Source organism: Panthera onca, chromosome B4, assembly GCF_046562875.1.
Source record: "Panthera onca isolate mPanOnc1 chromosome B4, mPanOnc1 haplotype 2, whole genome shotgun sequence".
NCBI lineage: Eukaryota > Metazoa > Chordata > Mammalia > Carnivora > Felidae > Panthera > Panthera onca.
Genome location: NC_138345.1, coordinates 36,052,188 through 36,077,520, shown reverse-complemented (window position 1 = coordinate 36,077,520; position 25,333 = coordinate 36,052,188). Strand labels below are relative to the sequence as shown.

Sequence of the window (25,333 nt, the reverse complement as noted above, 5' to 3'; positions counted from 1 at the left end):
GCTGATGGGAAAAGGATATAGTTGTTTGACACCAAATCTCTGTATTTTAAACACCACCTTTCTGTATTTTTAGGGTTAGTCAACATTTTCTGAAGTCACTGTGCTTTGTGATAGCCTGCAGATACTCTCAGAATTCTAGAACCTTTGCTCTAGACTACAGTTTTTGCCAAATTCAGACTACAACTATGTTACACGCTTTGTGGACTGTAATAGTTGATATAGTAAGATAAAGTAATGCAGGGGCACCTGGGTGGCTCAGTCGGTTAAGCGGCCGACCTCAGCTCAGGTCATGATCTCGCGGTCCGTGAGTTCGAGCCCCGCGTCGGGCTCTGTGCTGACAGCTCAGAGCCTGGAGCCTGTTTCAGATTCTGTGTCTCCCTCTCTCTGACCCTCCCCCGTTCATGCTCTGTCTCTCTCTGTCTCAAAAATAAATAAACGTTAAAAAAAATTTTTTTTTTAATAAATAAAGTAATGCATGCTAGCTACAATATGAAAACTCTATCAACATTATCATAAAAATAGAATACTGCTTTTATTTACTAACTGTAATCATTCCCCAGTTTTTTCACTGTTTTGTGTACCTTTGTACTTCTAAATTCAGCTTACCATTCTTTCTTCCTTCATGATTTAGAATGATTTGTGACTGAACCAGATTTTATCTTCAATGTTTTTCTTTTTCTTTCGTATTTTTAAAGTATGATTTCCATTTTATTTGTTTTCCAGAGGATAGCTTTTCTTCAGACTTAAAAACTCACCTCCTTACATTGGCTTTGGCAGAGGTGATAGGGTAGCACCTGCAGATCTAAATCCCATTGGGGGGTGTTTGGTCCTTCTGGGCTTCACAAAAGTCATACCCTACTACCTTGCTACAAATGGCACAACTCCTGCAGTAATGTAGTTTCACTTAGAGCTTGAGAAGCATAAAGGTGTGAAAGACCCTTGCTTCAGAAATGTCCTGATAGCTATAGCCTCTGCTGTGTTTCAAACCATGAACGTTTTAATGGCCTAGTCCTTGGGCACACATCAGGCACAGCGGGTGCAATGAACAAGCTGCACATAACGTTGGCGGCCCTTTTCTTCATGATAATTGTTTCTTCTTTCCGTGGTCATCTTGGAAGCAAGCACCCAAGAGCTCTGCTTTTTCTCATGAAAACATTTTTCTGCTGTAGAGGTATTATAACTGTTGGGATTCCTTCAAGATGGCTGCCTCTGCTCTCCTTCTAAAAGCCCACTAGGGTATTTAGGCCCCCAGGAGCCACAACACACTGGTACTCCTGGTGCATTTATGCATCTTCTTCCCGATTAGGATTTCTCTGATAACTGGTCACCAACCTAGAAGTATCTCAGAACTGCCCCCCCTCCCTGGCCTTTCACTTTTTTTTTTTTTTTTTTCCCTTAAAGCCTAGACAGAGTCTTCCAGAACTGGATGACCATGAAGATAAATAGAGGCATGCCCAAGCCCATTTCCCCATTCCAGCAGCAGACAGCAAAGGAATAGGTCTCACTGTATCTCCTAGATTTATATATACTCTCTTCTCTCTACTTGTCAGAATGCACACTTCTGTGCATAAATGACTGTGTGGGGACTTTCTTTGTGTGAGAACTAGGAGTCTTAAGGAAGGCAGATTGAGAAAAATTGGATTTGTAGTCAACACTAATCACTTAGCTTCGAAAGGGAAAGAATTACCCATAATCCCACCACTCTGATGCAATCTCAGTTAACATTCTGTTGTCTCATAGTCCAGTGTTACTGTTTTTCTTAGGTATTTTCTTAGGTATTTCTTTCTCAGGTATTGTCATAACTGTGATACATGCACATTAGGGCACTTAAAAATTTCTACTTTCTGGGGCGCCTGGGTGGCTCAGTTGGTTAAGTGTCTGACTTTGGCTCAGGTCATGATCTTACGGTTTGTGAGTTCGAGCCCTGCGTGGGGCTCTGTACTGACAGCTCAGAGTCTGGAGCCTGTTTCAGATTCTATGTCTCCTTCTCTCTCTGCCACTCTCCTGCTCACACTCTGTCTCTCAAAAATAAATAAATGAAAAAAAAAATTTTTTTAATTAAAAAAAGAAAAAATTTTCTACCTTCTTAAAAATGTACTATTATGGGGCGCCTGGGTGGCTCAGTCGGTTAAGCGTCCGACTTCGGCTCAGGTCATGATCTTGCGGTCCGTGGGTTTGAGCCCCGCATCGGGCTCTGTGCTGACAGCTCAGAGCCTGGAGCCTGTTTCAGATTCTGTGTCTCCCTCTTTCTTTGACCCTCCCCTGTTCATGCTCTCTCTCTGTCTCAAAAATAAATAAACGTTGGGGGGGTCCGGAAGATGGCGGCGTAGGAGGACGCGGGGCTCACAGCGCGTCCTGCCGATCACTTAGATTCCACCTACACCTGCCTAAAGAACCCAGAAAACCGCCAGAGGATTAGCAGAAGGGAGTCTCCGGAGTCAAGCGCAGACGAGAGGCCCACGGAAGAGGGTAGGAAGGGCGGCGAGGCGGTGCGCGCTCCACGGACTGGCGGGAGGGAGCCGGGGCGGAGGGGCGGCTCGCCGGCCAAGCAGAGCCCCCGAGTCTGGCTGGCAAAAGCGGAGGGGCCGGACGGACTGTGTTCCGACAGCAAGCGCGACTTAGCGTCTGGGAGGTCATAAGTGAACAGCTCTGCTCGGAAAGCGGGAAGGCTGGAGGACAAAGGGAGGGAGAGCTGCTGAGCCCCCGGACGGCAGAGCTCAGCTTGGCGGGGAACAAAGGCGCACGCCAGCGCCATCTCCCCCGCCCATCCCCCAGCCAAAATCCCAAAGGGAACCAGTTCCTGCCAGGGAACTTGCTCGCTCCGCGCAAACACCCAACTCTGTGCTTCTGCGGAGCCAAACCGCCGGCAGCGGATCTGACTCCCTCCCGCTGCCACAGGGCTCCTCCTGAAGTGGATCACCTAAGGAGAAGCGAGCTAAGCCTGCCCCTCCAGCCCCCGTGCACCTTGCCTACCCACCCCAGCTAATACGCCAGATCCCCAGCAACACAAGCCTGGCAGTGTGCAAGTAGCCCAGACGGGACACGCCACCCCACAGTGAATCCCGCCCCTAGGAGAGGGGAAGAGAAGGCACACACCAGTCTGACTGTGGCCCCAGCAGTGGGCTGGGGGCAGACATCGGGTCGGACTGCGGCCCCGCCCACTAACTCCAGTTATACACCACAGCACAGGGGAAGTGCACTGCAGGTCCTCACCACGCCAGGGACTCTCCAAAATGACCAAACGGAAGAATTCCCCTCAGAAGAATCTCCAGGAAATAACAACAGCTAATGAACTGATCAAAAAGGATTTAAATAATATAACAGAAAGTGAATTTAGAATAATAGTCATAAAATTAATCGCTGGGCTTGAAAACAGTATACAGGACAGCAGAGAATCTCTTGCCACAAAGATCGAGGGACTAAGGAACAGTCACGAGGAGTTGAAAAACGCTTTAAACGAATTGCAAAACAAAATGGAATCCACGATGGCTCGGCTTGAAGAGGCAGAGGAGAGAATAGGTGAACTAGAAGATAAAGTTATGGAGAAAGAGGAAGCTGAAAGAAAGAGAGATAAAAAAATCCAGGAGTATGAGGGGAAAATTAGAGAACTAAGTGATACACTAAAAAAAAATAATATACGCATAATTGGTATCCCAGAGGAGGAAGAGAGAGGGAAGGGTGCTGAAGGGGTACTTGAACAAATTATAGCTGAGAACTTCCCTGAACTGCGGAAGGAAAAAGGCATTGAAATCCAAGAGGCACAGAGAACTCCCTTCAGACGTAACTTGAATCGATCTTCTGCACGACATATCATAGTGAAAATGGCAAAATACAAGGATAAAGAGAAAATTCTGAAAGCAGCAAGGGATAAACGTGCCCTCACATATAAAGGGAGACCTATAAGACTCGTGACTGATCTCTCCTTTGAAACTTGGCAGGCCAGAAAGGCTTGGCACGATATCTACAGTGTGCTAAACAGAAAAAATATGCAGCCGAGAATCCTTTATCCAGCAAGTCTGTCATTTAGAATAGAAGGAGAGATAAAGGTCTTCCCAAACAAACAAAAACTGAAGGAATTTGTCACCACGAAACCAGCCCTACAAGAGATCCTAAGGGGGATCCTGTGAGACAAAGTACCAGAGACATCACTACAAGCATAAAACATACAGACATCACAATGACTCTAAACCCATATCTTTCTATAATAACACTGAATGTAAATGGATTAAATGCACCAACTAAAAGACATAGGGTATCAGAATGGATAAAAAAACAAGACCCATCTATTTGCTGTCTACAAGAGACACATTTCAGATCTGAGGACACCTTTAGATTGAGAGTGAGGGGATGGAGAACTATTTATCATGCTACTGGAAGCCAAAAGAAAGCTGGAGTAGCCATACTTATATCAGACAAACTAGACTTTAAATTAAAGGCTGTAACAAGAGATGAAGAAGGGCATTATATAATAATCACAGGGTCTATCCACCAGGAAGAGCTAACTATTATAAATGTCTATGCGCCAAATACCCGAGCCCCCAGATATATAAAACAATTACTCATAAACATAAGCAACCTCATTGATAAGAATGTGGTCATTGCAGGGGACTTTAACACCCCACTTACAGAAATGGATAGATCATCTAGACACACAGTCAATAAAGAAACAAGGGCCCTGAATGATACATTGGATCAGATGGACTTGACAGATATATTTAGAACTCTGCATCCCAAAGCAACAGAATATACTTTCTTCTCGAGTGCACATGGAACATTCTCCAAGATAGATCATATACTGGGTCACAAAACAGCCCTTCATAAGTTTACAAGAATTGAAATTATACCATGCATACTTTCGGACCACAATGCTATGAAGCTTGAAATCAACCACAGGAAAAAGTCTGGAAAACCTCCAAAAGCATGGAGGTTAAAGAACACCCTACTAACGAATGAGTGGGTCAACCAGGCAATTAGAGAAGAAATTAAAACATATATGGAAACAAACGAAAATGAAAATACAACAATCCAAACGCTCTGGGATGCAGCGAAGGCAGTCCTGAGAGGAAAATACATTGCAATCCAGGCCTATCTCAAGAAACAAGAAAAATCCCAAATACAAAATCTAACAGCACACCTAAAGGAAATAGAAGCAGAACAGCAAAGGCAGCCTAAACCCAGCAGAAGAAGAGAAATCATAAAGATCAGAGCAGAAATAAACAATATAGAATCTAAAAAAACTGTAGAGCAGATCAACGAAACCAAGAGTTGGTTTTTTGAAAAAATAAACAAAATTGACAAACCTCTAGCCAGGCTTCTCAAAAAGAAAAGGGAGATGACCCAAATAGATAAAATCATGAATGAAAATGGAATGATTACAACCAATCCCTCAGAGATACAAACAATTATCAGGGAATACTATGAAAAATTATATGCCAGCAAATTGGACAACCTGGAAGAAATGGACAAATTTCTAAACACCCACACTCTTCCAAAACTCAATCAGGAGGAAATAGAAAGCTTGAACAGACCCATAACCAGCGAAGAAATTGAATCGGTTATCAAAAATCTCCCAACAAATAAGAGTCCAGGACCAGATGGCTTCCCAGGGGAGTTCTACCAGACATTTAAAGCAGAGATAATACCTATCCTTCTCAAGCTATTCCAAGAAATAGAAAGGGAAGGAAAACTTCCAGACTCATTCTATGAAGCCAGTATTACTTTGATTCCTAAACCAGACAGAGACCCAGTAAAAAAAGAGAACTACAGGCCAATATCCCTGATGAATATGGATGCAAAAATTCTTAATAAGATACTAGCTAATCGAATTCAACAGCATATAAAAAGAATTATTCACCATGATCAAGTGGGATTCATTCCTGGGATGCAGGGCTGGTTCAACATTCGCAAATCGATCAACGTGATACATCACATTAACAAAAAAAAAGAGAAGAACCATATGATCCTGTCAATCGATGCAGAAAAGGCCTTTGACAAAATCCAGCACCCTTTCTTAATAAAAACCCTTGAGAAAGTCGGGATAGAAGGAACATACTTAAAGATCATAAAGGCCATTTATGAAAAGCCCACAGCTAACATCATCCTCAACGGGGAAAAACTGAGAGCTTTTTCCCTGAGATCAGGAACACGACAGGGATGCCCACTGTCACCGCTGCTGTTTAACATAGTGCTGGAAGTTCTAGCCTCAGCAATCAGACAACAAAAGGAAATCAAAGGCATCAAAATTGGCAAAGATGAAGTCAAGCTTTCGCTTTTTGCAGATGACATGATATTATACATGGAAAATCCGATAGACTCCACCAAAAGTCTGCTAGAACTGATACATGAATTCAGCAAAGTTGCAGGATACAAAATCAATGTGCAGAAATCAGTTGCATTCTTATACACTAACAATGAAGCAACAGAAAGACAAATGAAGAAACTGATCCCATTCACAATTGCACCAAGAAGCATAAAATACCTAGGAATAAATCTAACCAAAGATGTAAAAGATCTGTATGCTGAAAACTATAGAAAGCTTATGCAGGTAATTGAAGAAGATATAAAGAAATGGAAAGACATTCCCTGCTCATGGATTGGAAGAATAAATATTGTCAAAATGTCAATACTACCCAAAGCTATCTACACATTCAATGCAATCCCAATCAAAATTGCACCAGCATTCTTCTCGAAACTAGAACAAGCAATCCTAAAATTCATATGGAACCACAAAAGGCCCCGAATAGCCAAAGTAATTTTGAAGAAGAAGACCAAAGCAGGAGGCATCACAATCCCAGACTTTAGCCTCTACTACAAAGCTGTCATCATCAAGACAGCATGGTATTGGCATAAAAACAGACACATAGACCAATGGAATAGAATAGAAACCCCAGAACTAGACCCACAAACGTATGGCCAACTCATCTTTGACAAAGCAGGAAAGAACATCCAATGGAAAAAAGACAGTCTCTTTAACAAATGGTGCTGGGAGAACTGGACAGCAACATGCAGAAGGTTGAAACTAGACCACTTTCTCACACCATTCACAAAAATAAACTCAAAATGGATAAAGGACCTGAATGTGAGACAGGAAACCATCAAAACCTTAGAGGAGAAAGCAGGAAAAGACCTCTCTGACCTCAGCCGTAGCAATCTCTTACTCGGCACATCCCCAAAGGCAAGGGAATTAAAAGCAAAAGTGAATTACTGGGACCTTATGAAGATAAAAAGCTTCTGCACAGCAAAGGAAACAACCAACAAAACTAAAAGGCAACCAACGGAATGGGAAAAGATATTTGCAAATGACACATCGGACAAAGGGCTAGTATCCAAAATCTATAAAGAGCTCATCAAACTCCACACCCGAAAAACAAATAACCCAGTGAAGAAATGGGCAGAAAACATGAATAGACACTTCTCGAAAGAAGACATCCGGATGGCCAACAGGCACATGAAAAGATGTTCAACGTCGCTCCTTATCAGGGAAATACAAATCAAAACCACACTCAGATACCACCTCACGCCAGTCAGAGTGGCCAAAATGAAGAAATCAGGAGACTATAGATGCTGGAGAGGATGTGGAGAAACGGGAACCCTCTTGCACTGTTGGTGGGAATGCAAATTGGTGCAGCCGCTCTGGAAAGCAGTGTGGAGGTTCCTCAGAAAATTAAAAATAGACCTACCCTATGACCCAGCAATAGCACTGCTAGGAATTTATCCAAGGGATACAGGAGTACTGATGCATAGGGGCACCTGTACCCCAATGTTTATAGCGGCACTCTCAACAATAGCCAAATTATGGAAAGAGCCTAAATGTCCATCAACTGATGAATGGATAAAGAAATTGTGGTTTATATACACAATGGAATACTACGTGGCAATGAGAAAAAATGAAATATGGCCTTTTGTAGCAACATGGATGGAACTGGAGAGTGTGATGCTAAGTGAAATAAGCCATACAGAGAAAGACAGATACCATATGGTTTCACTCTTATGTGGATCCTGAGAAACGTAACAGAAACCCATGGGGGAGGGGAAGGAAAAAAAAAAAAAAAAAGAGGTTAGAGTGGGAGAGAGCCAAAGCATAAGAGACTGTTAAAAACTGAGAACAAACTGAGGGTTGATGGGGGGTGGGAGGGAGGGCAGGGTGGGAGGGAGGGCAGGGTGGGTGATGGGTATTGAGGAGGGCACCTTTTGGGATGAGCACTGGGTGTTGTATGGAAACCAATTTGACAGTAAATTTCATATATTAAAAAATAAAAAAAAAAAAAAAAAATAAAAAATAAATAAATAAATAAACGTTAAAAAAAATTTTTTTTTAAATGTACTATTATATCCCACCTATGAAACTGACAAAATATTTTTTCTTTTGTGTCCTTTATAAGGCAGTTATATTATTTTTATGGCCTTTTACCTTGGTGGTAAAGGGTGTTTGTCTTTAGACCTAATTTGAATGCTGCTCAGTAGCTATGTAATTTCCCACAAATCACTTAACCTCTTCCCTAAGTGTTCCTCATTTGTTAAATGGCAATAACAAAACCTGCAGCAAAGGCTATTGTGCAGATTAAATATAATAAGGTATTTAGTGCACTTAACCCTTTGCCTGGCATGTAGGAAGTGCTAAATAAATGACAGTAGCAAAGACATTCTTAGTGTCTGTGATACAACCCTGGAATATTTATGAGATCCATTGATGCTACTATTTATTTTATAGATTTTTCCTGCCTCCTAATAGAGTAACATTACTTTTTTTTTTAATTTTTTTTTTAACGTTTATTTATTTTTGAGACAGAGAGAGACAGCATGAACAGGGGAGGAGCAGAGAGAGAGGGAGACACAGAATCTGAAACAGGCTCCAGGCTCTGAGCTGTCAGCACAGAGCCCGATGCGGGGCTCGAACTCATGGACCGTGAGATCATGACCTGAGCCGAAGTCGGGCGCTTAACCGACCAAGCCACCCAGGCGCCCCTAGAGTAACATTACTTTAATTGCACAGATAACCCACAATCCTAGTAATTATTTTTTCCTGCAGCAAAAGAAATTAATCTTCTTTTCTGAATCTCTAATTGAATTGTTAAAGTTTGCCAGTAGTGCCTGAGCAACAATATAGGTACCTCTCCAAGGCCTCAAGGCATGGGATGTTAGCCATACATATTAAGTCAGACCTGATTACCTTTAAGGAGCACCCCATGATGGCAGGTGACTTTTTCTTCTGGAGTTTTCTGACCTGAAGGTGATTTTCAGGCAATAGTAAGAAGTAGAAACCACCACCTCTATACTGGAGTCTAAATTAATTCTGGACACACTTGACAATTACGTAAGTTCCACAGAGGCAAAGACCTCTTAGACTACATGAGAAAGTTGTAAGTAATTTGGGAGAGAAACCTTTCTCTTGATGTATTCTTAAGACATCATTTATACTGTTCCATAGGTACATCCTACATTTTTATAGTTTCTGCTGAATGATTTAAGGTGACATTGTCCTGTGACTCATGTGATTTATTTCTTAGACTCAGAACTACGGTATTTTAAATGTTTCTGGAACATATGCTCTCAGATCCTTTTAAAAAGTTGTTTCTAAGTGTTTTATTTATTTTTTTGAGAAAGACAGAATGCAAGTGGGGGGAGGGGCAGAGCACGGGGGAGACACAGAACCCAAAGCAGGCTCTAGGCTCCAAGCTGTCAGCACAGAGCCTGATGTGGGGCTCAAACCCACAAACCGCAAGATCATGACCTAAGCCAAAGTTGGACGCTTAACCGACTGAGCCACATGGGTGCCCCACCATTGGTCCTTATCTTAATGATTATGAGCATTTGACTAATGGGGAAGAGCTGTCTTTGTCCTGTTTGAGGTGCAGTTTGTGATTGAGACATTCTTCCTGGACAATAAAAATACCCTTACACTTTGTGCAAAATAAAAGTTTTCACATGTCAGTTGATTTTCACAGTCATCTGAAAATGTGGAGACCCTGCAGAGCTCAGTATATATTTATCAAATGAAAAAGCTGGTGAGTTTTTACCATAAAGGGAAGTTGCATATAATTTATTTAAATTTTTATGCATTAGTACCAGATATTTTTAATCTTTTAAATTCTTCTGTACCTTAACAGGTTATTTATCCTATAATCTGACCCTATTCATATGTATCAGTTTCCCAGACTGATCTAGCTCCAGTCAGTATCTAGTGCACATTCTAGAATGTACCATTAAGTTCACCATGCACACCCACCAGTTACCATATGATAGGACCCCCTTTTAATAGTTTTGGAAGACAGGCTTAGCAGTTGCCTATTATATCACATTTTTATTTTGTAGAGTTATGTTTTGGAGGACATGATTTGAATCACATTTTATCTGAACTATTAAACAACAATCTTGTTACAATAGGGTTCTACAGTATTCCTTTCATTAACTTGTCCTCAGCTTCTCACTAATTTGTTATTTTCTATACATTCTCTCTGTCTTTAGGATTACTATCTGTTTTGGGTTAAAGGAATATTTTCTGAAATACAAAAATGCATCATCAACCAAAACAAAAGAGTTATTCTCCATTGATGTGTCTTCCTCCTTCTTCCTGATCCGAAGATGACGAGGCTAAAGTTTCCAGCTGGATTTGGCAGTTAGCATTTCTGGGATAAATTAAATGAGCACACTTGATTGAGGTGTAGCTGGACTGTATCAGTGTCTTCCTATTATCCTGGGAGATCAAAGCAGAGCACAAAATGGGGCTTAGTCTTTAAAATATTTGAAACAGATGGCTGGTTCTTTTTGGTGAAAATTCAGGTTTTAAGGCAAACCACTTGTTAGCAAGACTTCATTTCTTTTCAGTGAAAGATAGTCAACATTGAATATGTACCACTCTTTCTTCCTCAATTTCAAAACTAGAATTACAAACTTTTTGTATGAGGAGGGATTTGGCAAACCTAGAAAGCACTTGGACTGTCTGCGTTCCTTTTCATGTGAATATAAAATAAGTTATTCAAATTTTGCTTTTGTCATTTTGGATATTAAGTGAAAACATCTTAAATGTTTAAATTTTCATAGTGATTTTGTTGGTGGGTCACTATTTAGAATCTAACATTCATATTGTTATATCCTCCAGAAATTGAATCAGAATGTTTATCCCTCACTTCATGTTTTAATAAGCTGAAAAGCACATTCTCCATACTCCTTTATCATTGACATCTGGGTCCTAAGTTCACATAGAATAATTCCGTAAGTGTGGTTTGAGGTTTTTATTGTTTGGTTTAAAACTGACTGAAATGAGAAAATTAAGTCAAAAATATTTTTTGGGAGTCTACTTCTAATCCAAATACTGCACTGCGTATATGGATTAAAATATATGTTTCAAGACTGTAAAACAAATACTAAACCACATTTTCTCCAACAGAAAAAATTATACAAGGTACAGTAGGAAAACCCAGGCCTCTCCAAGAAACTCAAGGTTTCACAGAGAAGGTGACAGTGAGCTGCCTCTTGAAGGAGCAGTTCTCATTTGCCAAACAGATATAATTTTAGACAAGGAAGCATAAACAGCATAACAAATTTGGTATACTCTTAGTAGTTCACTGTGGATAATGCTTAAGGTGTAATTAATTATTTCTATATAACATATTACCCCCAACTTGTCAGCATAAAAGATAATAAGCCTTTGTTATCTCAGAGGTATCTGTGGGTCAGGAATTCAGGAGCCACTTAGCTGGGTAGTCCTTACTTAGAGTCTCATGGGGTTACAGTCAAGATGTCAGTTGGGACTGCAGTTATCCAAAAGCTTGACTGGGAATGGAGCATTCAATTTCAAGATGGCTCATCTACAGTTCATGTTGGCTGTTGGCAAGAGCCTTCAGTTCCTCCCTGTATGGATCTCTCCATAAGGCTGCTGGAATATCTTCGTGACATGGTGGCCAACTTCAGCCAAAATGGATGATTCTGGAGAAGAGAATAAGGAAGAAGCCACAAATGCCTTCTGTGACCTAGAATCAGAGGGTACATACCAGCACTCTTACCATATTCTGTTTCTTAGAAGCAAGTCACTAAGACCATCCCACATTTAATGGAGCAGAGTATCTCAGGCTCTACTTTTTGAAGAGAGGCATGTCAAAAGAATTTGTGGAGTTATTTTAAAACACCAGAGAGTATCAGGGTAGGAGGAGGGCAAGCCATGAAAGCTGGTGCAGTCAGCAGGTAGATCATGAAGACCTTAGTATGCCATGTAATCTGTACAGGATGGACAGAAAGAGAATACTGGAAACGAGAAGGTCAGTTAAGATTATCTTCTTATTTTGTCTTGGAGAGTGATGCTGAAGGCCTGAATAGATGCAAGGATGGAAGAGTTAGTAAAGTGGGAATATATTCATTATCAAGAAACTTTGGTTCTTCTAAGAAATGTCTCCAACCGTTTCCAATCTTCTTTGGGTTAGAAAATAGAGAACATAGTATAAAAGCCCAGTTATGGTTTAGGAAGTTAACTTGCCCACAGGAACTATTCAAATAAAAAGCAGTGAATAAAGCCAAGGGGAGAAGCATCAAGCTGTGATCCACAGCCACTAGCTGAGTAACATAGCTCCTAACCATGTTTACAAGTCAGGTTGCCTCTCCAGGTCTTGAATTTTTCATTTAGAAAGTAGGGCAAGGAGAAGGGGAAAAGATTACCTATATGATCTTTAAAATTCCTCCTATCTTTTAGCTCTGTACTGAAAATGAGTACAAGATGCTGTTTTGGTCCAATTAGTGTTTCACGCTTGTTTAACCTTGAGAATGTTTGACTCTATAGAAATATTTGACCTATTCACAAACATTTAAATCAGGATATACCAGTGTCAAGGAATTTTCACTGAATTTTTGCGGGAGCTGAAACTAAGTTAATTCTATTTAACTTCTTTATCAGTGTTCCATACATGTAATTGAAAATGGCTAACGTTTTCAATATTCTTATTCAATATTCTTATTCTAGTATTTTGCTGAATCATTTTAGTATCCTTTCTTTTGCATTTGCCTATTGCCAAATTCACTTTTCTATTACATCAACGTTTTATTTTATGTTAATATCACTATTGATGCAAATAATATTCATTATGAATTGATTCTTTTATATATATATATATATATATATATATATATATATATTTTTTTTTTTTTTTTTTTTTTTTTTTTTTGCATCATGATAAGTGTACTCTCTTTATTCCCCATCCCCTATTTTTCTCATCCTCCTACCCCCTCCCCTCTGGTAACCATCAATGTGTTCTCTATAGTTAAGTCTTTGTTTTGGTTTGTCTCTCTCTCTTTTCTTTTCCTTTGCTCATTTGTTTTGTTAAATTCCATATATGAGTGAAATCATATGGTGTTTGCCTTTCTCTGACTGACTTATTTTGCTTAGCATAATACTGTCTAGCTCCATCTAGGTCACTGCGAATGGCAGGATTTCATTCTGTTTTATGTCTGAGTAATAGTCCATTGTATATATATACACCACATCTTCTTTATCCATTCACCTTTCAGACACTTGGGCTGCTTTCACAATTTGGCTATTTTAAATAGTGCTACAATAAACATAAGGGTGCATGTATCCCTTTGAATTAGTGTTTTTGTATTCTTTGGATAAATACCCAGTAATGTGATTACTTGATTGTAGGGTAGTTCTATTTTCAGTTTTTTGAAGAACCTCCATCTATTTTTCACAGTGGTTACACCAGGCTACATTCCCACCAGCAGTGCATGAAGGTTCCTTTTTCTCCACATCCTCACCAATACTTGCTGTCTCTTGTGTTCTTCATTTTAGCCATTCTGACAGGAGTGAGGTGATGTCTCATTGTAGTTATGAATTGAATTTTTTAATGGTAGTTATTATTTCTTAACTAATCTGTGAGACAGTTATAAGAATTTCCTAATATTATAGTTACCCCACTGTCTGGAATTGATCTATTGTACGGATTGGCAAAGTTTTGGGTAAAGGTTTGTAAATTAAAAGCAACCATAGGTAATATGTAAATAAATGAGCATGACTCACAATCTAATATAACTTTATTTATCGATGCTGAAATTTGATTTGTATGTAATTTCCATATGTCACCCAAATATTCTTCCACTCATTTTTTTCAACCATTTGAAAATGTAAAACCCATTCTTAGAAGATGGATTACAGAAAAACAGGCAGTGGTGTTAAATTTGGTCCACGGACTGTAATTTACCAGCCTCTGGTCTATTGCTGATCCAGCTCTTCTTTGTTTTTCTCATTACTCCGCATCCAGTGGTTGTCTTACCATCCATGGTTGGTGGTGGAGCGAAGCACAGTGATAGGGTTAAAATGTCTTAGGGATCAGAGTGTCAGCTAAAGTTATCAAGAATAACTTGTATTTTACATCTATTCAGATCTATTTTATAGATGATGAAACAGATTCTTGAAAATAGTAATAGTTAAAAAAAATAGTTATAGTTAATAATTATTGAACAAGTTTCCTCTGTGGTAGACACATGGATTATTACAATCACATAAAATACACTGTCCCCAAAGTAGCTTGTCCTTGGTCTCATAGCTAGAATGTTGCAGAGCCTGGAGTTAAACCAGTCTGTCTCCAGAGCCCATGCTTTTAACTACTGCACAGTATTGCTCCATAGTTCTGTACTCCCTCACAGAGTTTTTGGTACAATGCAGACATTTTATAGCCACATAATGTGAGGAATACAAATCTGTCTCTCTGGTGAGGACAGCCTCTGGGTGAAAAAGCCTTTTTTCACCAGTCTTTGAAACTGGATGCCCAGTAATTAACATTACCAGCCAAGGGCCTACATGCTTATGGCTACAGTGTTTGAATGAGTCATGCTTGTGGCCACAGCCAGCCACATTGCCTTCCCTGGCAGTAAAGAATGGAGACTACTGTGTCTGCTTGGATTATAGTGCTATAAAGTATGAGATGCCCTAGCAGCTTTTTCTGGAGAAATATTCAAGTCAATATAAGATTCTTAGTAAGATCATAAGATACAGAAGACCATCTAAGTTACTTTAATTCCATGGCTAATTAGCAAAAATTTCATGAGTGAAGTAACTAACATGAGAGCAGATAAGGCAAGCAGCCAGGCAAACAACTCTGCTTTCCTAGAAGGTACAAGTTGTAATTGCTTCAGGAGACACTGGGATGCAAGCATTCCAGTTTAGAGGAGCCTGGCCCCTGTAATCAAACCGCATATTGTGTGTGTGTATGTGTGTGCACACGCACGCATGTGTAACATGTGAACCTGATGCTCTATTGTTGTGCACAAAAAAGTATGATTGTTTAGATGGGCATGTTAATTAAATCAGAGCTGGAAACCTTCAGGTACATAGAACGTACAGCACTGAACTCACAAGATAGTCTGAGACACAAATGTCAGCCTTAGGATGGCTTTGCAGTATTCTTTGAAATGGTACATCTGGGAAATGGTATATGGATGGTGTATTAGATAGATGAATACAGAAGTATACCAGACCAAATGGCGTGAGACTTTATTGTTTAGGTGAAGATGGCAGAGACCTTGCTTCCTGTGGATGATCTAGGGCTTTCTAATTGTTGTCAGCAATAGCATCTCATACAGAAGATCACAGCTGCTGAAGCCTACAAAGCAACTTAGTGTAAAGAATCCCCCAGAATTGAGGGATGCATATATTTGGGCAGATTGCTTGAAGCATGGAGAGAGCTGTTCCTCCTGTTAGTTGCTGTGAAAGTCTATGACACTAAAAGTATACTCCCTGGAAAGAGACCAAGGAAAAGCACTAGTGACATGAACAGATTAACATGGTAAAGAAAAGGTGTGTTCTACATTCTCTTGTTGCTTTTCCTCTTTGGTTGATTTTCAGGGTTGGAGTTTCCACTGCACTTTTTCATTGTTTCCTATTTTCTAAGCCCAATAAAATATTAGGTACTCTGATTATTTTAGAAACATGGTCTCTGTCCTTTGTGTTTCCCACAAAAACTGCTACAGAATTGGATGTGGGTCCATATGTGTGGTAGCTTTATCATGAGTACCAAAAGCTGGAGCTAGAGGCTTGTAGATGAAACAAATTAGGAAGATTCTGTACAAACGTACCTTTTTCCCCCACTGTCAAGTCACTTTATAACTATACTAAGAGCCTCCTTCCTCTGTAATATCGTGTAACTTTACCTTCTTGCAGTCTAGATACACCCCCATTTCTAATTCCTTGGAACTTTCTCCCTTGGTCTGTTGGCACTCCATTCTTTTACTTGCAAGTACTCCGCTGCTCTTCTCTTAGGATCTGTCAGCTCTGTCACAGAGTGTGTTGCTCTTTCCTCTGTTCCTCAGTTTCCAGTGGGACTGCTGCACTCTGCCACTGTACTTCAGACCTGATCTTCAGTCAGCACTTACTGAACTCTGTACTGGATCAGAGGGAATCTGGGCACATGAATCCTTCTTCCAAAAACTGGGTCATATATACACAAAAAGGCTTGATTTGCCCCAGGTTACTTAATCCTGAATTTCTCTGGCTGTTAACTTATAACAGGATTTCTGGTATTTTGTCATAGTAACTTTTCTATCCTCAAATAATAAAAGCTTTGCTTAAGCATCAACTACTAGTAATAATGTAATGGTGATATCTATCAGAGTTTGTGCTTTGCTAAGCAATTTTAACTTTCAGAGAGGAGGAGGAGGGGAGATTAATTCAGTGACTATTTGGGAGGTTTTATTCTGAAATAAAGAAAATGGGTAGAGAAAACCATCTTCTTAATTTTTGTTTTTCCCAAATCCTTTTTTTTTCCACCCAAAGCCTGGGTTACTCCCAAGGTAAAAGGGTAATGTCTGGAAATCATTAATCCATGGGATTTGTTCACGGTGTATAAGATTTTCAGAAAGAATTTGCTTTTTAAATATGATTTCCTGATTGACTACGGCAGACATAAATCCAGGAAGGACGGCTCTGTCAGAGCAGCCAAGATCCCTTTCCAATTCTCAGATATCTGACATTTTTTGGTATGTATGTGTGGAGTGGAAATACAGATTTCTTCGTGTGGGTAGGTCAGGAGGAGAGAGAGGTAGAAGAGGAAAGGAAGAGAATGATGGTGCTACTGGGGCTAAAATAGGGGACCTTTCCTGGAATTAGCCTTAGCTCACTGGGGGCCTAGCTTTATTTAATGTATACTAATGAGAAGGAGAAGTTAAAGAGACAGACACCCTTGTGTCTCCTGTCCTGGTACTGGTTTCAGTTCTTGAAGTGCTCTTTTATGATATTCAGAAACACTTCCATCCTCTCAGTTTGCAGATTTCTAAGCTGTGCTAAACCTGAATATAATGGCTAAGGGCCATTTTGCTCAGATCTTTCCTTCCATCTTGCCCTTGCCGTCCTCTTCCCACTGCAAGGATATCCGTGTGCCTTCTTATACACACCAAATCACGTGTCTAACCTGTCAAGTTTGTTTCCTGGTTATTTCTAACTTTAGCATTAAGAGATCAAATTCCTATATGAAAATCAGTTCTTCTCTAAATAGCAGAAATACCCATTTCTGATATCTCTCCACAGCTATAGATATTTTCCCCTGCGTTCCAAATGATAGATAAACTCTCCTCTCCCACCTGTACCCTCGTAGGGGGTACATTCTTGTTAAGCACTGTTTGATGAGGAGCCATGTCTACCATGTCTGTCTTCAGATAGAATGAGCCCCTCAGTGGCCACAGCCTATCAGTGAGCATTCTATAGTAGACTTCTAAATATCTGCATGGTCCTACTGTGTTTGATTTGACACTAGAGTTGAAATAATAATGTGACTAATGGCAAACTATCTCTGTCTACTCCTCCAACTCTTTTAGGTGTGTACACACACACACACACACACACACACACACACACACACACACAGCTTTAACCTGACCTTAAAATAAGCTAATCACAAAACAGTCTCCTCCAGAGACTGGCCTCTGGGAGCCCTTATACAGATATGTTATCAAATCTCATAGTTACTAGATAATCATACTTTGCCCTTTTCTTCTCCGTATTCCTGTAGACTAGACTATGAGAAGGAGCTAGTGGATGTGTTCCCTATAATGTACATTCTTTGTTAGATCATTCCCTATTTATTGAAAGACTGTCAAAGCCAGGAGGTTCCTTTTGTTTACCCTGGGTACCTCCACTTGGCCTTCTCTTCCTCTTCCAGTGCAATTGGTACATTGCATTGGAAAGAGAAGAAAATGAAATGTTGTGATAAGGTTGTTATTGTGGTTTGCCCAGCAGGCAACAAGCATGTTGCTGTTTTTCAGATCCATCTGTCTAGCAGACATGTAATAATGCCAAGAAGTGTTGTTGTGCATGACTGCAACAAACAATTAGAGCAGGAGTACTTTAGGCTCCACACCTCAAAGGATCAGAATGGAGTGTGAGTTATTAATTTCAACACTCAGGTAGGTGCACAGGCATGCAAGGAGTTGAGGCCACCATTTTTGCTTGCGGCCAACTGCCTAACTAGTTTTTCCTTTTCAATGCAGCATCAGTATTCATTTGGCTCGCCTGTTCCAAAAGTGTGAACCTCTTTTCTCCCTCTTCTGCCTCATTTTTCTCCCCCATGCCTAGAATTTTTTCCCCGTAATTTCTCATTCATGAGTGAATAGCCATGGAACTTAGGTATAGAATGGGGTGGTCACTTACCTGTTTTATTGTGTACACTTTTAGGTGTACACACAAATACTTAACCCCTACATTGTTCACTAAAATACAATAAATGATTTATTGTGGAGAGGCAAGCCTTCAGCCAAGAACTGAATTGAAGATGCTTTCCCATCTTTATTAACTCTTAAGAGCGAGGAAGAATTTTGGAGCATGCACCTATTCTTAGCATTTCTTAATCTAGCAGAGTGGGTGGTTTTCTTGAATCTAGTTCTCTTTCTCTCATCTGACCATATCTTCAGGGTGCCTACTATGTGTCCCCCTGATTGGTTAGCTTGTAGTAGCTTCTGTGCCTCATAGTAGCATTCTCTCCACCTAATGTCCATTTATCTGCACTTCTTCATTTGTACATACTTGTCTGCCCCCTTATTGGTAAATGATCTTATTTTCATGTATCTTACAAATTTCCAAGTGTTAAAGCAGGTACTTGAAATACCTGCAGCCTTTAACATTCTCCGCGAGCATATGAATAAAAGGGCCCAGTGGGAGATTCCCTTCCCTTACCAGTGTGCAGGCCTGCAACACTCTGCTGTATTTGAGTAGCATTTATTATACTGCATAAAATAGGATAGGTTATAACTAAATGAAGAGTAACTAGGCAAAATATAGTTAGTAGCTCTGTAGTTCAGATTTCAAGATTCATTTTATTCTGTACCCTGTTTCCTGTCTCCTTACAACTTTGAGTACAGATTTTTTTTCTCTCTCTCTGTATCCAGATCAAGAAGTAGAAAATGTTTTGTTTTGCTGAAGTGGTAGTATATACTTAAAGAAAAGTTGACAACGGATTTCTGAGCCATGAAACTAAGAGGAAATGACCAGATGTTATTTAAAAATTTTTTAATGTTTATTTTTGAGAGAGAGAGAGAGAGAGAGAGAACTTGAGCGGGGAACAGGCAGAGAGACAGAGAGACACAGAATCTGAAGCAGGCTCCAGGATCTGAGCTGTCAGCACAGTCTGACATAGGGCTTGAACCCACAAATTGTGAAACCATGACTTGAGCTGAAGTCAGACACTTAACCAACTGAGCCCCCAGTTTTTTATAAAATGATTACCACTTTTGTTTGTACTTCAAAACCTATAGCCTTTGGCAATTTTGATGGACACATTTAAACTTTAACAAACCATAAAGCCTTTTTAAAATCTAAAACCTTTGGAGAGAGTTTTTACTTTAAGAACTAGATATTTCTGTTTGTAGTAAGATTTCTGATTAACATTTATTCATCTCAGTGACCCAATAGTCCCTGAACCTGAATTCCTAGTGTAACTGAGTATTTATTTACTATTCCTTTCCTTTACTCAGTGTTAAAGAAAAAAATTATCCATTCCCTTTTTTAAACAGTAAGACAGACTTTATTCAAGACAACTGTGATAGGGATAGGAAGCAGTGCAATGGAGTTGTTCAGTGGGGAGAAAGATTGTGCTTAACAATCTTTGAACTGAATATGGTAAGGAAAACTGGAAATTCATGGCCAAGAAGCAGGGTTGGGATCAGTATATGGACACTTACCAAGACAAAACACCAGGGATAAGGGCACATTCTGGCTAAACTGACCTAATAAGATCCTTGCTGAAGGCAGGCCAGCGATCACCTGGAGAATGAGGGAGGATGAGGAACCTTATCATATATTGAGAGTAATCAAATATCAAGGATGAGAGATTCTTGATAAACCAATTTAGCAGAATTCTTGATAGAGCTAGACAATGTAGAGATGAGCCCAAAATTAGGGCCAGTTAAGAAGAGAGTTCAGGGAGAACCTAACTAAAGTTTGGTGAGAATCTTTGCCACCAGTATATAGATAACATAATGAGAGGGTTAAGTGAGCCTAAGTGATTCCCCAGTCCAAATATTTCATTTACTATAGTAGTAATAGTAGGTCATCTGTAAGGGAGGCTGAAAGAACAGATTCTGCTTACTATAACACACCTATTTTAGGTACTTAGAAAATATTTATGATATAAATGATTGTTTTGCTTTTGTCATGATTTTTATTTTTGGTTTAGGAGACAAATACAGGAAAGTCACATTCTATAAAATTTGGGGAGTCAAATAGTTAAACATGAAAGATAGTTAATGAAGTAAGGGTTAGGATTTGGAGCCCTTAACTTTAACTTGCCTTTAACTTTAGGTTATCTGTTAATTTTTCCTGGAATTTTGGAAGTTTATTAACTTACCCCTAAAAGAAAGGCAGCTATGCTATACTAGAATTGTTTTTCAGTTACTAGCCCACTAAGTACAAAGTAAGTCTAAAGCTATTCTCTCTCTTGCAGGAAAAGTGTCTAGTGAGGGCCATTCTCAAAAGCATATTTTTTTCTATTTGGTAGGGTTAAAAATGGGTAAGACTATACCACCAAAAACATTTAGGGAATCCATTAATTGTCCTTCTGTTTGGGCTTCAAATGAGAAAGCTAATTAAGAAGTTGGATCTCAGAGACCATTAAGAATAAAAAACTTGAGGAGTGCCTGGGTGGCTCAGTCGGTTAAGCATCTGACTTCAGCTCAAGTCATGATCTCGAGGTTTGTGAGTTCAAGCCAGCATCGAGCTCTGTGCTGACAGCTAGAGCCTGGAGCCTGCTTCGGATTCTGTGTCTCCCTCGTTCTCTGCCCCTCCCCCACTTTCTCTCTGCCTCTCTCTCTCTCTCTCTCTCTCTCTCTCTCAAAAATAAACATTAAAAAAAATTTTAAAGAAGAAAAAACTTGGATTTTATAACCTTATATACGAAGACAAAGTTAAACTAAGCTTCACAGCACGGCACAGAGGTTTATTTAGCAATTTGCATGAAGTTGATTTCAAAAGTAAACTTGAAGATAAACCATGAATTTATGCATTTTAATTCTTGTATACACTCAACACATTAGCTCCATTATTTCATGACTTTTTTAATGTAGAGTAGAACCACACCTTATTCTTTTTTTTTTTTTTTAATTTTTTTTTTAACGTTTATTTATTTTTGAGACAGAGAGAGACAAAGCATAAACGGGGGAGGGTCAGAGAGAGGGAGACACAGAATCTGAAACAGGCTCCAGGCTCTGAGCTGTCAGCACAGAGCCTGACACAGGGTTCGAACTCACGGACCGTGAGATCATGACCTGAGCCAAAGTCGGCCGCTTAACCGACTGAGCCACCCAGGCACCCCCACACCTTATTCTTAATATTCCCACCAGCTAAAACTGGATATGGCATGGCACAAAGGCATTCACTAAATGTTTGTTAAGTGAATTATATAACTTTTTAGTTTCAATATATGTCATTTGATATACTATATTTTTTGAAAGAACTCTATTCTTTCACAAATAACTGCATTTAAGTGAGAACATAACACAAAATTCCAGACTTTTGTAAAGAAACTTAACACTAGCCTTCATCTTTCTTATCCTGAAGTATATAATTGGCCAAGAAGATAAACTTAGTTATTGAAGGAGAAAAGAGTTTGAGACTAGATCGATTAATTTTCTTTATTTGTTTATTTATTTATTTGGTTCTTTTTTTTTTTTTTTTTTTACTTTTCAGAGTTAGCCCTCTGCTGGAGCCTCTAGACAAAAATACAGTTAAGAGACTAATGTCTCTAGGCAGTTAATGTTATTTGTTCTGGGACTTTCTTGATACACCTACACTGGGGGACAGAAGTGTAATGGTAACCCAGTGAGAAATCAAAACTACCACTAGCATTTTTGCCATTAATATATGGGCAGGTGAACCTGTCTCTGAAGACTTCAGCAGCAGATATAAAGAGGAACAAGATTTTATAGCCAATTAAGGGTAGTCAGCTAGCCACAGAAGAATCACAGCAAATGTAAAAATAATTTTCCAGGAACACAGTAAATGATGGATAAATGTTAGCTTTTTTAAAAATGGCATCTTCAGGGCATCTGGGTGGCTCAGTCACCCTTAACTTTAAGTCACTTAACTAAGTGTCTGACTTCAGGTTAGGTCATGGTCTCATGGTTCTTGAGTTCAAGCCCCACATTGGGCTGTCTGCTATCAGTGCAGAGCCTGCTTCAGATCTTCTGTCCCTCTGTCTCTTCCCCTCCTCCTACTCACTTGCTCTCTCTCAAAAATAAACATTTTTAAAAATGGCATCTTCTTGGGGTGTCTGGGTGGTGCTTAGTCCATTAAGTGTCCAACTCATGATTTGGGCTCAGGTCATGATCTCAAAGCCCCACACTGGGCCTGTGCTGGGCATGGAGGCTGAGATTCTCTCTCTCCTTCTCCCTCCCCTCCTCATGCTTGCACTCTCTCTCTCTCTCAAAAATAAAATATTTTTTAAAGTGGCATCTTCTTGGGGTGCCTAGGTAGCTCAGTTGGTTAAGCATCTGACTGTTGATCTCAGCTCAGGTCTTGATCACAGGGTCATGAGTTCAAGCCCCATGTTGGGCTCCACACTGGGCCTGAAGACTACTTTAACATAAATAAATAATAAATAATAACAAATGGCATCTTCCAAACAGCAAAATACTAGTTACCCCAAAATCTTAAGTTCCAAATAATATTGAGTACCTATTCATTCAGCCTTTATGATGAAGCTACACCATTCCTTTTTAAATGAGTGCCTAGGGTGGATGCCTGAATGGCTCGGTTGGTTCTGACTCTTGATTTTGGCTCAGGTCACGATCTCACAGTTTGTGGGTTCAAGCCCTGGTGTCGGACTCCATGCCGGCAGTGCGGAGCCTGCTTAAGATTCTCTCTTTTCTCTGTCTTTGTCCCTCCCCCGCTCATGCTCTCACATCCTCTCTCAAAATAAATAAGGAAATAAATAAAAAACAAAATTAAAAAAATAAAACCAGTGCCTAGAATGTGTTACAACGAACTAATCTATACTTAGAGTAAGTGTCTGACAAAGAAACAGTAGAGGGAGAAGAGAAAAGGAGGCTAAATAATGGACTAGTTAAAAGTCTTTCACTGTGCACATTCCATCCTGGTATTGAAGAGTCAAATGGTCTAAGAAAGTGTGTTCAGATATCATAGATACATGGGTTGCAGAAATGGAAAACTGTGGAATTTTCACTCACAGTCTACACTGAACAATACAGGAGCAATTCATCTGTCTTCCAAAAGACCTTTACCCATCTAATCTCACTTAAGTGGAAAGGAGGTTAAAATAAATACCTCAGAAGATCACTGTCCTCTGTCACCATATGTCATCAAATGCTGGCCTCTGAAGTCAGTTTGAGAATCTAGTACATAAGCAAATAAATCCTTTGAGAAGAAACAAAGCTATCAGTAAGTCAACCAAAAAAATCTTATCCCTTTTTGTAATTTAAATTCTTTTCCTTAATAATTTGGTAAATATTAAGACTAGGGGAACATTGCCTTTTGACATTACATTTGATACAAGCAGAAATTATCTCGATAAGTTCATTTTTTAACTTCATTTTGACAAAAAAAGATGTATAACTATTTTTCTGCATAGCTATGGAACTAAGCCTGACCACATTTCTGATAGTTTTTGGTAGGACTTCTTGCCAATGTACTGAGGTTGCATGTGGACAGAAGACATAACTTACAGATCCTGTAAGGCATCCTCATTCCACTTGACAAGCGTCCCTTTTCCCTCTTGAGATTAGGCAGTGGCAGTTCTACCTTGTGGGAAATGCAATTTCTTTTCTAAGTGGCCTGCCCAAGTCAGATAGGGGGAAAAGGAAGAGATAAGGGCATTTCCCACATGATTGACGTGGTTAAATGTGTCCCAGAGAGGCCAAAGTGATTTTTTTAAGAGGGTAGATTTGAGAGCTGTGCTACTTGGGCTGTTTCCTATGCCTTCACATAGTAAGCCCTATGGGGTTTTTGTTTTGTTTTGTTAAAGCAATTTCTTTAGCCATGGGAAGAAAGGACAGACATCTGGGCTGTTGCATAGATGAATTTTTATTCTGGAAAGAATTTCAAATTCCATCATTTTTTAACTTTTCAGTTTGGACTTTGAGGAATTATAGAGTGCAAAAGACTATCATGTTTTTTAGTCAGTTAGCACTTCAACATGAAATGCATTTAAATTAATTTAAATTTACCTTTAAGAACAAGGACCTGAAAAATAAGTTTTTTCATTTCAAGTCATGTAGTAATGAGGTAGTATTTTTCTAAATGTCATTTACTATCAGAAATTTGACTTTTCCATTACTACCATTTATCACATTGTCTCCTTCCTCTGTGGTCATATTCTTTCATGCCAGTTTGCTTATTCAAACAGTAATTACCTAAAATATCGGCTTTTTCAGCCTTGCAGCCCAGATGTGATAACATCTATAGTCCCCCCCCAACACACACACACACACATACATACATACATACATACATACATACATACATACATACACACACATACAGAATAAGTGGTAGTCCCAAAAGTGAATTCCCCCTCCCCTGCCAAATTTTTTTTATCAATGGAAGACAAGGCCAAGCTAAAAACAACAACAACCAAAAAAAAAAAAAAGAAAGAAAGAAAGAAAGAAAAGAAATAGGGCTACATTGTGTGGAGGCCTCAGGGTTGTGGTGTCTTATGGTTCTATTACCATGACTAGGCAGTTTAGTTATTGAAGTGCAAAGTGTGCATGCATTTAAGGGAATACTGCCTTTATATTGCTTTTAAAGATTATGCTTTGGAATTCTTTATAAAATTTTCTGCAGTGAGTATACATTTGTGGCCAGAAATAAAATATAATTCTTTTTGAGAGATTGGTGATGTTAGTGAAAAATTAT

General features: G+C 39.5%; 1 protein-coding gene and 1 pseudogene across 13 annotated transcripts in view; one reads left to right on the top strand and one right to left on the bottom strand.

Moving 5' to 3' along the window:
- Positions 1 to 25,333, top strand: part of ERC1 (ELKS/RAB6-interacting/CAST family member 1) — a 523,992-nt gene that overhangs the window by 451,269 nt on the left and 47,390 nt on the right. The gene's annotated exons all lie outside the window — the stretch shown is intronic.
- Positions 760 to 1,110, bottom strand: LOC132694907 (small ribosomal subunit protein eS26 pseudogene; annotated as a pseudogene).